This window comes from Theropithecus gelada, chromosome 10, assembly GCF_003255815.1.
Source record: "Theropithecus gelada isolate Dixy chromosome 10, Tgel_1.0, whole genome shotgun sequence".
NCBI lineage: Eukaryota > Metazoa > Chordata > Mammalia > Primates > Cercopithecidae > Theropithecus > Theropithecus gelada.
The window spans coordinates 19,248,354-19,261,087 of record NC_037678.1 but is presented as its reverse complement, the minus strand read 5'-3'; the positions used below and the strand labels follow the sequence as shown (position 1 = coordinate 19,261,087).

Here is a 12,734-nt window from a genome sequence, read left to right as displayed (position 1 = left end):
GCACCTGCTACCTTAACTGGGCCGGCATGGTAGCTCACACCTATCATCCCAGCACTTTGGGAGACTGAGGCAGGCAGATCATAAGGTCAAGAGATCAAGACCATCCTGGCCAACATGGTAAAACCCCATCTCTGCTAAAAATACAAAAATTAACTGGGCGTGGTGGAGTGTGCCTATAATCCCAGCTACTTGGGAGGCTGAGGCAGGAGAATCACTTGAACCTGGGAGGCAGAGGTTGCAGTGAGCCTAGATCACACCACTGCACTCCAGCCTTGTGACAGAGGGTTCCATCTCAAAAAAAAAAAAAGAAAAAAATCCTTAATTTGGCCTACAGTAGAGCCCTCCATAATCTGGCCTCTCTCCACATCTCCACAACCTCCTGCTCCCTGCATTTCAGCCTCTCTTCTCTTCTGACAAGGGCTTTGTTCATTTTTCTCCCTCTGCCTGGAATGCCCCCTTACTCTCTTTTCACTTAACTCTTGCTTACCATTTAGATCTTTACCTGGATGGCTCAGAGAAATACAGAAGTAATTCCTCACCCTGAAAAATAGGTTAGGTACCTGTTTTATGTTTTCATAGACCTTTCCTTTGAGGCTTTTTTAAAAAAATAGTTTTAATCTCACATTTATTCATGTGATCATCTCCTTAATGATCTCTTAAGACCTCTAATAGAACAATTTGATCATGGACTATGGGGTTTTTGCCCCTCATTGTGTCATCACTGAGCATATTGTTGGCATAGAAGGGATATTTGTTGAATGAATTGCTAGAGGTGGCCGAGAGATATGATGTAAGTCAGGCTTTTCCCTGCCTTTCCCCTTCCCCTTCCCCACATCCTTCCTATAGCAGCCACCGTGGCTGTAGTTACTGTAAATGGCAAGGAGGAATCAGTTCCGGACATTGGGTTGTTTTAGAAAATTGCCTGCAAGTGTCAGGGTGATAAGTTAAAGCTTTATCTTTTGCCCTCAGAGGAGCTATCCCATAGTGAGTAGAAGCCAGAGAAGCTGACCCCAGGAGTCCCTCTTTCCTGCAGTAGGTCTTGAGCTGCACTTCTCTGTAGCTACAATCCAGGCAGGAACAAGCCCTAGATACCTCCAGAGAGTGGGGCAAGAGAGGAAGAATGAGTTCAGCTACTCTAGCTACCAAACTGATTATGAATTGCCCTGAAATCTGAAAAATTTCAGTTCCAATCATAAGTTTGTTTTGTTTCATTTTGTTTTCTTAAATTTTATATTTGAAAGATGACATTAACCAAAGATATACATTCAGTATAGAGTGGAAAAAATGGAATACTTGCATAGTATCTTTTACTTATAGGTGATTTGTGATGGGGAATGGGGTGGATAGGTTGGCAGTTTCCTCGAGAACTTGGTAGCTAGAGTAGCTGAACTCAGTCTTCAGCCTGGGAGACAAAGCGAGACTCTGTCTCAATAAATAAATGAACGTAATATAAAATAAAACAAAATAAAAAATTATGGAGGCCGGCAGGCGCAGTGGCTCACGCCTGTAATCCTAGCACTTTGGGAGGCTGAGGCAGGCGGATCATGAGGTCAGGAGATCGACACCATCCTGGCTAACACAGTGAAACCCCGTCTCTACTAAAAATACAAAAAAAATTAGCCGGGCATGGTGGCGGGTGCCTGTAGTCCCAGCTACTAGGGAGGCTGAGGCAGGAGAATGGCGTGAACCCGGGAGGCGGAGCTTGTAGTGAGCTGAGATCGCGCCACTGCGCTCCAGCCTGGGAGACAGAGTGAGACTCCATCTCAAAAATATATATATATGGAGGCTGGGTGCGGTGGCTCCCACCAGCACTTTGGGAGGCCGAGGTGGGTGGATCACCTGATGTCAGGAGTTTGAGACCAGCCTGGCCAACATGGTGAAAGCCTGTCTCTACTAAAATTACAAAAATTAGCCAGGCACGGTGGCAGGCATTTGTAATCCCAGCTACTTGGGAGACTAAGGCAGGAGAATAGCTTGAACCTGGGAGGTGGAGGCTGCAGTGTGCTGCGATCGCGCCACTGCACTCCAGTAGAGCGAGATTCCGTCTCAAAAAAAAAGAAAGAAACAAGGAAGGAAAGGGGGGGGGAGGAAGGAAGGAAGGAAGGGAGGGAGGGAGAGAGGGAGGGAGGGAGGGAGGGAGGAAGGAAGGAAGGAAGGAAGGAAGGAAGGAAGGAAGGAAGGAAGGAAATGGAGATACAAACTTACTACCTACCTCCTTACAACCTACCCTGACAGTATTACTGTGAATAAAAGTGTGTGTAGCACTGGGAACACAATTCACAGAGCACTCATGAATATTTGCTCTTTGTTATTAGTTACTAGAGAGACAAATGTCTGCCAGGGCTGAATAATATGTGAATTGGTGATTGTTGCACATATCTAAAGAAGTAGTTATTTTTTCAATTAAAACTTAGTTTGAAAACCAATATAAGGCCGAGTGCAGTGGCTCACATCTGTAATCCCAGCACTTTGGGAGGCCAAGGTGGGCAGATCATTTGAGGTCAGGAGTGTGAGACTAGCCTGGCCAACATGGTGAAACCTTGTCTCTACTAAAAAAAAAAAAAAAAGTACAAAAATTAGCCGGGCGTGGTGGCAGGTGCCTGTAATCCTAGCTACTTGGGAGGCTGAGGCAGGAGAATCGCTTGAACCCAGGAGGCGGAGGTTGTAGTGAACCAAGTTTGCGCCACTGCACTCCAGCCTGGGCAACAGAGTGAGACTCTGTCTCCAAAAAAAAAAAAAAAAAAAAACACCAATATAATAAATAAGTGGCCAGCAGTGAAATGGAAAGTGAAAACTTAGTCAAGCAAAACTAGTACTGTATTCAGATAAAGATGCTGAATCTAGATTTGGTCACCAGAATAGGGTCCTTTGTGGCAAGCAGGGCTAGTTTGGCTGACTCACCACTGCCGGGATGAAATTTCTCTCAGTGGCTGCTCATTTCCCTTTATTTTAAGTCCATGCTCACCGAATAACCTTCTGATGCCTAATTCAGCTTCCTGGGATTCTTAATAACAGGAAGGGTCTGGAAGTAGTACCTGTATAGCGGATATGGGTGTTCTGATTTTAATAGTCAATTCATAAGTGTACAGAGAGGTTGATAAATGGTTAGGTCAGAACCATCGCAGAATGTCTACACCTCTCTGGACATTAGGAAGGTCAAAAACCTGAAAGGCCAAAAGCTAGGCCTAGATTAGGGTCATTCACCAAGATAACATCAGCCTTGAAGAGTTCTCTGTGTGGTCAACCAGCCGACATACCCCCTTCCTCATTGCTTCTTTTTTTTTTTTTTTTTTTTTTTTGAGACAGAGTCTCTCTGTCACCCAGGCTGGAGTGCAGTGGCCGGATCTCAGCTCACTGCAAGCTCCGCCTCCCGGGTTTACGCCATTCTCCTGCCTCAGCCTCCCGAGTAGCTGGGACTACAGGCGCCCGCCACCTCGCCCGGCTAGTTTTTTTTGTATTTTTTAGTAGAGACGGGGTTTCACTGTGTTAGCCAGGATGGTCTCGATCTCCTGACCTCGTGATCCGCCCATCTCGGCCTCCCAAAGTGCTGGGATTACAGGCTTGAGCCACCCCGCCCGGCCCTCATTGCTTCTTTAAGCATTGACCTATAATGGGTATGGAATTTTTTGCTCACCTACCTCCTTCCTTTTACAGAGGAAGAAATTGAAACCCAGAGAGATTTAATGGCTTGCCTAAGACCACGCAGCAGATTTTCTGTTAACCAGGGCGATTTTTCAGGTCTTCCCTGCCAGACCAGGGCTTTTTTCCTTGAATTGCCTAGAGATTTGTTGAGATATCCAAAGCATTTTTCCCAGTGCAGCCTGGAGAAGGATGTCCATGTTAACACAGCATTTGATACTCAATGTTAGACATTCAGTTTTCTAATTAGTATCATGGAGCAACAGTGAATGATTATCTATAAGGGGTTGCAATTCTATACTTATCTGCTTACAGCCCATATAGACAAATCTCAGATGTTAAAATGACAACGGCAGTAGAGATGTGGCCCTAGGACAAAGGCATGCTCTGCTGTTAGTGAACACTAGTTGGCCAGCAAATTTCACGTGGGCATATACACAGCCAGCTGTAGACTTTAGGCATTTATACCCATTCAAAGAGCCAAACTGGCAACTAAAGATCAGAGTTCTCTTTGGCGTTTCAGGCTTTGTGTTCTGTTAGGAATCACTGCTTGCTTAAATACCTCTGATAGCTCTTCACTCCCTGTAGGCAACTCTTTAGCCTAGCAGACTTGGTCTTTAGTGCTCTGCCCCTACTCTCTTCCACCATCCCGGCCTCTGCTCTAATTGCTGCCCACAGGTGCCCTGCACAAGAGCTTACAGACCTGCTCAGCAGTATGTGAGCGTACCACACTCTTTATACCTCAGCGCATTTGCACATATTTTTCCTTCAGGCCAGAATGCCTCTTATCTGCCTGGCAATCAGCCTATTAGAGACTGCCACTACCATCCCGTCTTCTGTGGAGGAGTCCCCGCCAAATCCACCCATACCTCTCCCCACCAATCAGAGACTTTTTCTCTCTTTGTTATTCTCTTCATACCTCAGTTATATCCATGTCAATATTTGTTTACACATCTAGCACCACTCTTAGAGTATGAAATTCTCCAAGTGCGGAGCCGTATCTAGTTTGTCTTTGTATCTCAGAGTTTAGCAAAGTGCCTAGAATGTAGTGGGCACTCAGAGTGTTTGCTGGGTGAGTGATGTTATTTGTTGAACGACTCTTTGGACACTTGAATAAAGCCCATCCAGTATGCACCATTACCATCTCTTTGCTCTACAATATTCTTTTAGGCAAGAGCTTATCTTTTGAGGTGATAAGATAAGCTCAAACTTATATAGACTAAGACCTCAGTCTGTAAATGTCATCCCTAAGTCTTAAACCATCAAAACCAGGGCCTCAAGGAATGGCATGCCTTCTGCAACTGTAGCAACCTGCTGTGCTTATTTTGCCTTGTTTTTCATTTTCCCCCCAAAGGCTAGAGTCCCTTCTCCCATGGGCAGTGCTGGAAGGGTGCTAACAAATTCTTTCTCCATCCTCCTTACGATTACAAAAAAAACCCTCAGTACCTCATGCCAGACTTGAGTTAAGGTTGTTTTCTTCTGTGTGTCAGCTGTATTCTGGTCATGACTTCCCGATGATGCCCTATAGAGATTTTGCTGAGATCAGAGGGTGCTCCACTCTCATCAGTAGCACTGACTTTTGCAGAAGCACCATTTCTGAAGTTGGCTAATGTCATCCCTCATGTTTGTTTGTTTGTTTGAAATTTGTTTTAGCTCCAGAGATAGCGCTTTCATGGAATGACGCTATCTTCTAGAATCACCTTTTTTTTTTTGAAATGGAGTATCGCTATGTCGCCAGACTGGAGTGCAGTGACGCAAACTGCAATCTCCACCTCCTGGGTTCAAGTGATTCCCCTGCCTTAGCCTCCCGAGGAGCTGTGACTACAGGCACGCACCCCAACTCCTGGCTAATTTTATGTGTTTTAGTAGAGACAGGGTTTCACCGTGTTGGCCAGGATGGTCTCAATCTCCTGACCTCATGATCTGCCCGCCTCAGCCTCTCAAAGTGCTGGGATTACATGTGTGAGCCACCGCGCCTGACCTAGAATCACCTTTTTATACCATAACATGAGCACTGCTGCCGTGTCACTGAGGAAAGAGAGAGGCAGCTACTGTGGGGTTACAGATGGGTAAGAGTGGCACCAGGAGGGGGAAAGTCTCTGCTGAGCCAAGGCTTAACAAAATGTCAATCATCAAACATTTATTTATTAAGCTACGTTCAGGATAAGAAGATGAACAAGCTATCTGTAAATTCATTTTCTTGTTTGTAACAAGGTAACGATAGTGATCTATCCTGCCTGCCTCTGAGGGTTATTGTGAGAGTAAAATGAAATCAAGTGGAAAAGCACTTAGGAAAAAGAAAAGTATTGGTTTTCAATTGTTAGTGTGGATCAGAACCACTGGGACTTGTTTAAAATGCAGATTCTTAGCCCCAATCTCAGCAATTCTGATTCTGTATACCTGAAGTGGGGCCCAGGAATCTTCATTTTCAACAGACTGACCAGAGGGTCCAATGCTGCTATTCCTTTAGTTACACTTTCAGAAATATTACTGTAAATCACATGGCAAGAATAAAATAGTTATTTGAGGCAGTTTTAGTATGTTGGACCTGGAGTCCAAAGACTTGGGTCAAACTCCAGCTTTGTCAGTTCCTAGATCTGTGACCTTAAACAGCAACCTTCCCTGTGAACCTTAGTTCCCTCAGGAACGTCTCTGGTCACCTTCTGCCCTACTCCATTGATGACTCACCACATAAGGCTCCCTGGGGGTTCCCCAAACCTCTGCTCTCTTAACTCCTTCTGTAGCCTCCTACATCTCCTTCAGGTGCTGTCTTCTCCTTTTTTCAGGCCCTGCTCTGACAGAGCATTCATTCTCTTCTGGGAAGGGTTCCTTCAATGTGTCCTCAAGCACATCACACCCAGGAAGGACCCTGTGGCCATATCTGTCTATCACCAGATCAAACTACGTGAAGGCAGGCACTAGGTACTCTCAGTGCCCAGCATAGGCCTGACCCATACCAGGTGTCCACAGATGCCTAGTAAGGTAACCTATAATTCAGGACCCCCATGATGAGCCAACTACAGCACTAGAACAGTGATAATAACTAATGTTCATAAAGCATCTTCAGTTTACAAAGGCCTTTTATACTCATCATCTAGTTTAGTTCCTGCAACAACCTCTTGAGGAATACAGCACAAGCAGGGCAAGGGAAGCCCAGAGATGTTAAATAATTTATCCAAGTTTATGCTGCTGGGGAGGGCAGCACTGAAATTAAAAGAAAATTTTTCTGAGCTCAAATCCCATGCCCTTTCCTTATGAGCTCTAGCAGGGTATTCAGGAATCCTGCCTGTACAGTTCAGAGCCTCAAATTGCTGGGTATGTTGAGTTCTTGTATGTGATTTTTCTAGATTCCCTGCCCACATTCTTACTGTCTGGATATCAGGAAAGAGTTTATCAAATGCCTGTGGAAATCCAAGAGAAGGTCTCATGATGAGTAACCCAGTGAAAACATGAAGTCAAGTCTAACTAGTCACTACCATTTCACTACTGCTGACTCCTAATGATCAGCTCCTTTTTTAAGTTCTTACTGTCCACTTACTCCATCATCTGCCTAGAATTTTGTGAAGGAATCAAAGCAAAAGGATCATAAAGTTACTTTTTCCAGTATCTTTTTCCTCCTTTTTGAAAGCTGGGCCAGTTAGCTATCTCCGTTTTTATTTCATGAATACATCCCCAGCACCTGGTATATAGTAGATATGGAACATTATACTTTGGAAATATTGCCCCCATTCTCCATAGTTTCTCCGAAGTTACTAACAATGGTTCCATCACTGTGCCAACATATTTTCTTTTTTCAATATATTGGGAAATAATTCTCCCAGTCTGAAAATCTGAACACATTTCATGTGACTTGGTATCCTCATATGTCTTGGGCTTCCAGTTCTCCGTTCCTGGTTTCAAGTTCATGAACTATAAAACAAGGGATTAGACTAAATCTCTAAAGTTCTATCCAGATGGCAAATTCTTTTCTCTTCCCGTGATACCTAAGATGCCAAATACTGTCTTTTACCTGGTGTTTGTGAACATGACATCACATTACAGGAGTAGCAGATAAAACACTGACTGAGTTCCATGAGCCGGATACTGAAGTGGGCTTGTTCACATATGTTCTCATTTAATGCTCATAACCCTGTGAAGCTGGGAATTGCTGTGACGTTTTATTTATTTATTTATTGAGACAGAGTCTTGCTCTGTCACCTAGGCTGGAGTGCAATGACATGATCTTGGCTCACCGCAGTCTCTGCCTCCTGTGTTCAAGCAATTCTCTTGCCTCAGCCTCCCCAGTAGCTGGCATTGCAGGCACATACCACCACACCCAGCTAATTTTGTGTTTTTAGTAGAGACAGGGTTTCTCCATGTTGGCCAGGTTGGTCACAAACACTTGACCTTAGGTGATCCGCCCGACTCTGCCTCCCAAAGTGCTGGGATTACAAGCATGAGCCACCGCGCTCGCCCGGGACCCTTGTTTTCGAAGGATGACTGCTACTATAATGTAGAAAGTGATTTGGAAGAGGGGAGGAAGGGGGGCAGGAAAGATGGTTAGTATATGGGGGTGGTAATGCTTACCTTTCAGGATTTGGAGGTTTCAGAGTCCTCAAAAATTATCTTCCTTGATTGGAGTCCTCCCAGCCAATAGAGGGCTTCACACAAACACAGTTCCTTGGGTTTTGAATTATTTGGCAAGAGTTTTCTTCCGACCAGAGGCTGGGGTGATTCATTCACTTACCACACCTTGCCTGAACATTCACTTGGGGCTGCTGGTTTTGAAGGCTATTGTTCTCCAGCCTGTCACAGACGCCTTGAAGACCTGCGCCTCAGCTGGTTCTAAGGAATCAGTTTGTTCGGCTCCCTGCCAGGTTTCCAACTTATGAAATGTGCTGGAGATTAACACCTCTCCTGCTATTTTATCCCTACTATAACTGCCAGTCAAAGGATTCCTGCAGTTGCCTCTGGCAGCCATAACTGCTGAATCTTCTGCCAGCTGCTCTGAGGACCTAGAAGAGCAGTTTTCTATCCAGGACCAGTTTCCAAGGGTGGGAGGGTAAAATATATCCTCCAATGTGACATTTCATCTCCCAATGCTGGGTGGCTTGGGCCCTTTAAAGTTGGCTCTGAGGAACCACACGCTTGCATCTGAGCAGCCAGCAGCTTATCACATCTGGTGATCAATCCTTCAAAGGTTCCTCCTGAAGTCTGGATTTATGGAGGTCAAATGGATTCCACCTGGGAGGGGCTTCTGCTTCAACTCAGGACATGGGGAGAAGGCTGTTCCTCTTCCAGGGGAAGGCAGTTTTCATGGCATTGAGATGTCCTCTCCCTTATTCCTCACCCACCCACCAAGTCCTTTGTAAGAGGAGTAGGGGGAGAGGAGAACGCCTGCAGCCTCCTGCTCACATTCCTAGACACCGACTCACTGAGCCCGCCGCCGCCGCTGGAACAGCAGAGCTGTGTGAAATGTCAAGAGGAGTTATGCTCATGGGCTCCCTGGCCTCGGTCTCTTTGTGGCTTGCATATTCTTCCATCAGTGCTGTGTTCATCACATGGAAATCAGAGGGTACAATTAAAAGATAATTTGCTAGTTCCAGACTTAATTTGGGGCCCCCTTCTTGCCTGATTGAATTACAGGGGAACATAATAGAGTTTTGCTGAGAAATAGTTGATTCTGTGGCTGGGAGAAAGATTGCGCCCAGCTCTCCAGCTGGGCAGCCCTTTCAGTATCCTGTATGTTGTTTCCCCACTTCCAGCCCACCTCAACTCCTCTGTGGCTCTTGTGTGGCCCCTAGGCCAGGATCCTGACCTCCTGCTCAAGAGTTTAAACTCAACTTGAGACCCAAGGAAAACAGAGAGCCCTCTGCAACCTCACAGGGGTGAAAAATGTTGATCCTGGGAGCTATTTAGAGACCTAACCCAGACCCAGACAGAGACAGTGACTTGCGAAAGGCCACATAGCTAGCCCACAGTAGTTGTAACAATAGTCTTAATGATATTAATGGGTAACATTTATCAACCTTTAATGTGTTCCAGACTTTGTGCCAAGGGCTTACATACAGTGCATTGTCGCATTCAAACCCAGACAGTCTGGCTCTGGGCCCAGGCTGAGCTTCGATATAGCATGGTAGAGTGTAGTCTATAATGTCTAGTCTGGGTTCAAATCCTGGCTTCACTTCTCACATTTACAGCTGAGTGACCTCAGGCAAGTGATTTAACCTCCCTGTACCTCAGTTGCTTTATCTGTAAAGAGAGAAATCACAGAACTGTGGAATAGTGTGGGTTAAAATTCATTCATACAAGTAGTGCTGCAAGCAATGCTTAATGCAGGGTGAGCACCTGTTCAGTCCTTACTTCTTCTGGCTGCCTCTGGGGCTAGAGTGTGGTGTCTTTGTGGTGGTAGATAGATATGGCTGAGCTCTGCACAAACACCAAGAGCTGTTCTTCACTATTAGAGGTAGTAAATAGAGTAGTTGAGCTCTGTAGCTCTAGAACAGAGGCCGGCAAGCTATGGCCCATTGCCTATTTTAATACGGCCTGTGATTGATTGTTTTTTTTTTTTCCTTTTTGAGACGGAGTTTCGCTCTTGTTGCCCAGGCTGGAATGCAATGGCACGAACTCAGCTCACCGCAACCTCCGCCTCCTGGGTTCAAGCGATTCTCCTGCCTCAGCCTCTCGAGTAGCTGGGATTACAGGCATGTGCCACCATGCCCAGCTAATTTTTGTATTTTTAGTAGAGACAGGGTTTCTCCATGTTGGTTAGGCTGGTCTCGAACTCCCTACCTCAGGTGATCTACCTGCCTTGGCCTCCCAAATTGCTGGGATTACAGGTGTGAGCCACCATGCCCGGCCTGATTGATTGATTTTTCTGTTAGAGATAGGGTCTTGGTTTGTTACCCAGGCTGGTCTCAAACTTCTGGCTTCAAGCAGTCTGCCCTCCTTGGCCTCTCGACTGCTGGGATTATAGGCATGAGCCACTATGCCTGGCCTATATGACCTGTGATTTTTAATGGTTAGGGGGAAAAAAGCACAAGAATGTTTTGTAACATGTGGAAATTACGTGAAACTCAAATACCAGTGTCCCAGCCTGGGCAACAAAGTGAGACCCTATCTCTACAAAAAAAAAAAAAATTAGCCAGGGCCAGGCACAGTGGCTCACGCCTATAATCCCAGCACTTTGGGAGGCCAAGGCAGGTGGATCACCTGAGGTCAGGAGTTCAAGACTAGCCTGACCAATATGGTGAAACCCCGTCTCTATTAAAAATAGAAAAATTAGCCGAGCATGGTGGCATGTGCCTGTAGTCCCAGCTACTTAGGAGGCTGAGACAAGAGAATTGCTTGAACCTGGGAGGTGGAGGTTGCAGTGAGCCAAGATCGTGACACTGTACTCCAGCCTGGGCAACAGAGCGAGACTCTGTCACCAAAAAAAAAAAAAAAAAAAATAGCCAGGTATGGTGGCCTGCACCTGTGGTCCCAGATGCATGGGAGGCTTAGGCAGGAGGATCACTTGAGCCCAGGTGGTTGAGGCTACAGTGAACCATGTTTGTACCACTGCACTTTAGCCAGGACAACAGTGTGAGACTGAATCTCAAAAAAAAAAAAAAATCTTTCCATAAGTAAATATCTATTGGAACACAACCATGTCCCTTAGTTTATGTTTTATATATGGCTGCTTTTGCTCTGTAATGACATAACTGAGTAGTCACAACAGAATCTGTATGGCCTGCAGAGCCTAAGATATTTGTTCTCTGGCCCTTTACAGGAAAAGTGCCTTGACCTGTGCTCTAGAGCCATACATATGTACCAGGTTTGAAACCCAGCCTTGCAGCTGGGCGTGATGGCATGCATCTGTCGTCCCAGCTACTCTGGAGGCTGAGGTGAGAGGATCACTTGAGTCCAGAAGGTCAAGGTTGAGATTGTAGTGAGCCATGATGGCACCACTGCACTCCAGCCTGAGTGACAGAGAGAGACCCTGACTCAAAAAAAAAAAAAACCCACCCTCACCACTTACCAGCTATTTGTCTTGAGGATAGTGACATAACCCCTCAGAACCTATTTCCTAATCTGTTGAATGAGGCTGATGACATTTACCCCATATACTGGCAATTTAAATATGATGGATAATAGATGCTAAGCACTTAACACAGGGCCTAGAACATATTAACTGCTCAATAAATGGTAGCTTATTATCAGTATTCAAACCGATGTGCTCTTATCTCATGCATTGTTGTCCCTGTGCCCCGTTGGTGGAATGGGAAAAGGCTCCTTTGTAACCCCATCTACCATCTTTATCAGACTTTGCTGCCATGGTTCACAGTAAGACATAGAAGCTGCAGGGTGACTTCTGGCCCTTTACAATGGTGAGAGGTGTGTGCCTAGTGAGGGAGAGCTGATGTCACTGCCCCAAATCCAATAGTGAGGTCCTAGTATTCTGATTTTCTCCAGCAGCCTTGCTTTTTCCTTTACAATCCTGCAGGCAGGGAGACAAGGGCTTTCTCCATGGTAAGCTCTGGTTTGGTCATCATCACAACTGGGGCTCTTCAGGCGGGCTCCCATTCCAGATACTTAGGCTTATCAATCCCTTTTGGCACCCCAGGCCGCCTTCTCCCTCACGCCCCATTTTTCAGTTTGAAAAGCATAGTTATCATTGGACAACTAGAAGAAGTTCTACTGTCCACAGAGGCCAGTGGATGGTGTTCTGTGTGTGAACAGCCAGTGAATAGTGAGTGAATGAGAGTAACCTGGGCTCCATCCTATTTGCAGAGGGCTTTGGAAAAGATTTTTCTCCTTGAAGAGCCAAAATGAAGCCTGGTAGTGGGAGAACTCCAGCTCTAGGGGCCTACTCCAACTCACATGGGCCTACATTTAAATCCCAGGCCTGCCACTGACTCCCTTTTTGACCTTGAGTGAGTTACGTAATCTCTCCGTACCTCACTTTCCTTGTCTGTAGAGTGGGAATAATTCCTGTCTCAGAGAAATAAGAGTGCATATAGTGTTTACCACATGGAGACACATCAGGTGTAGGTTAATACTCGTTTCCTTATTTGCAACACAGCCATGCCCTGGAGTGGAAGTGTCACCTCCCATTGGTCAGCTCTTGAGGCTGT

At 45.7% G+C, this 12,734-nt stretch overlaps 1 protein-coding gene across 1 annotated transcript in view; it reads left to right on the top strand.

Annotated features, from left to right (window-relative positions):
- The window catches only part of LIMK2 (LIM domain kinase 2), a 67,729-nt gene that overhangs the window by 22,303 nt on the left and 32,692 nt on the right, over positions 1 to 12,734 (top strand). The window lies entirely within an intron of this gene.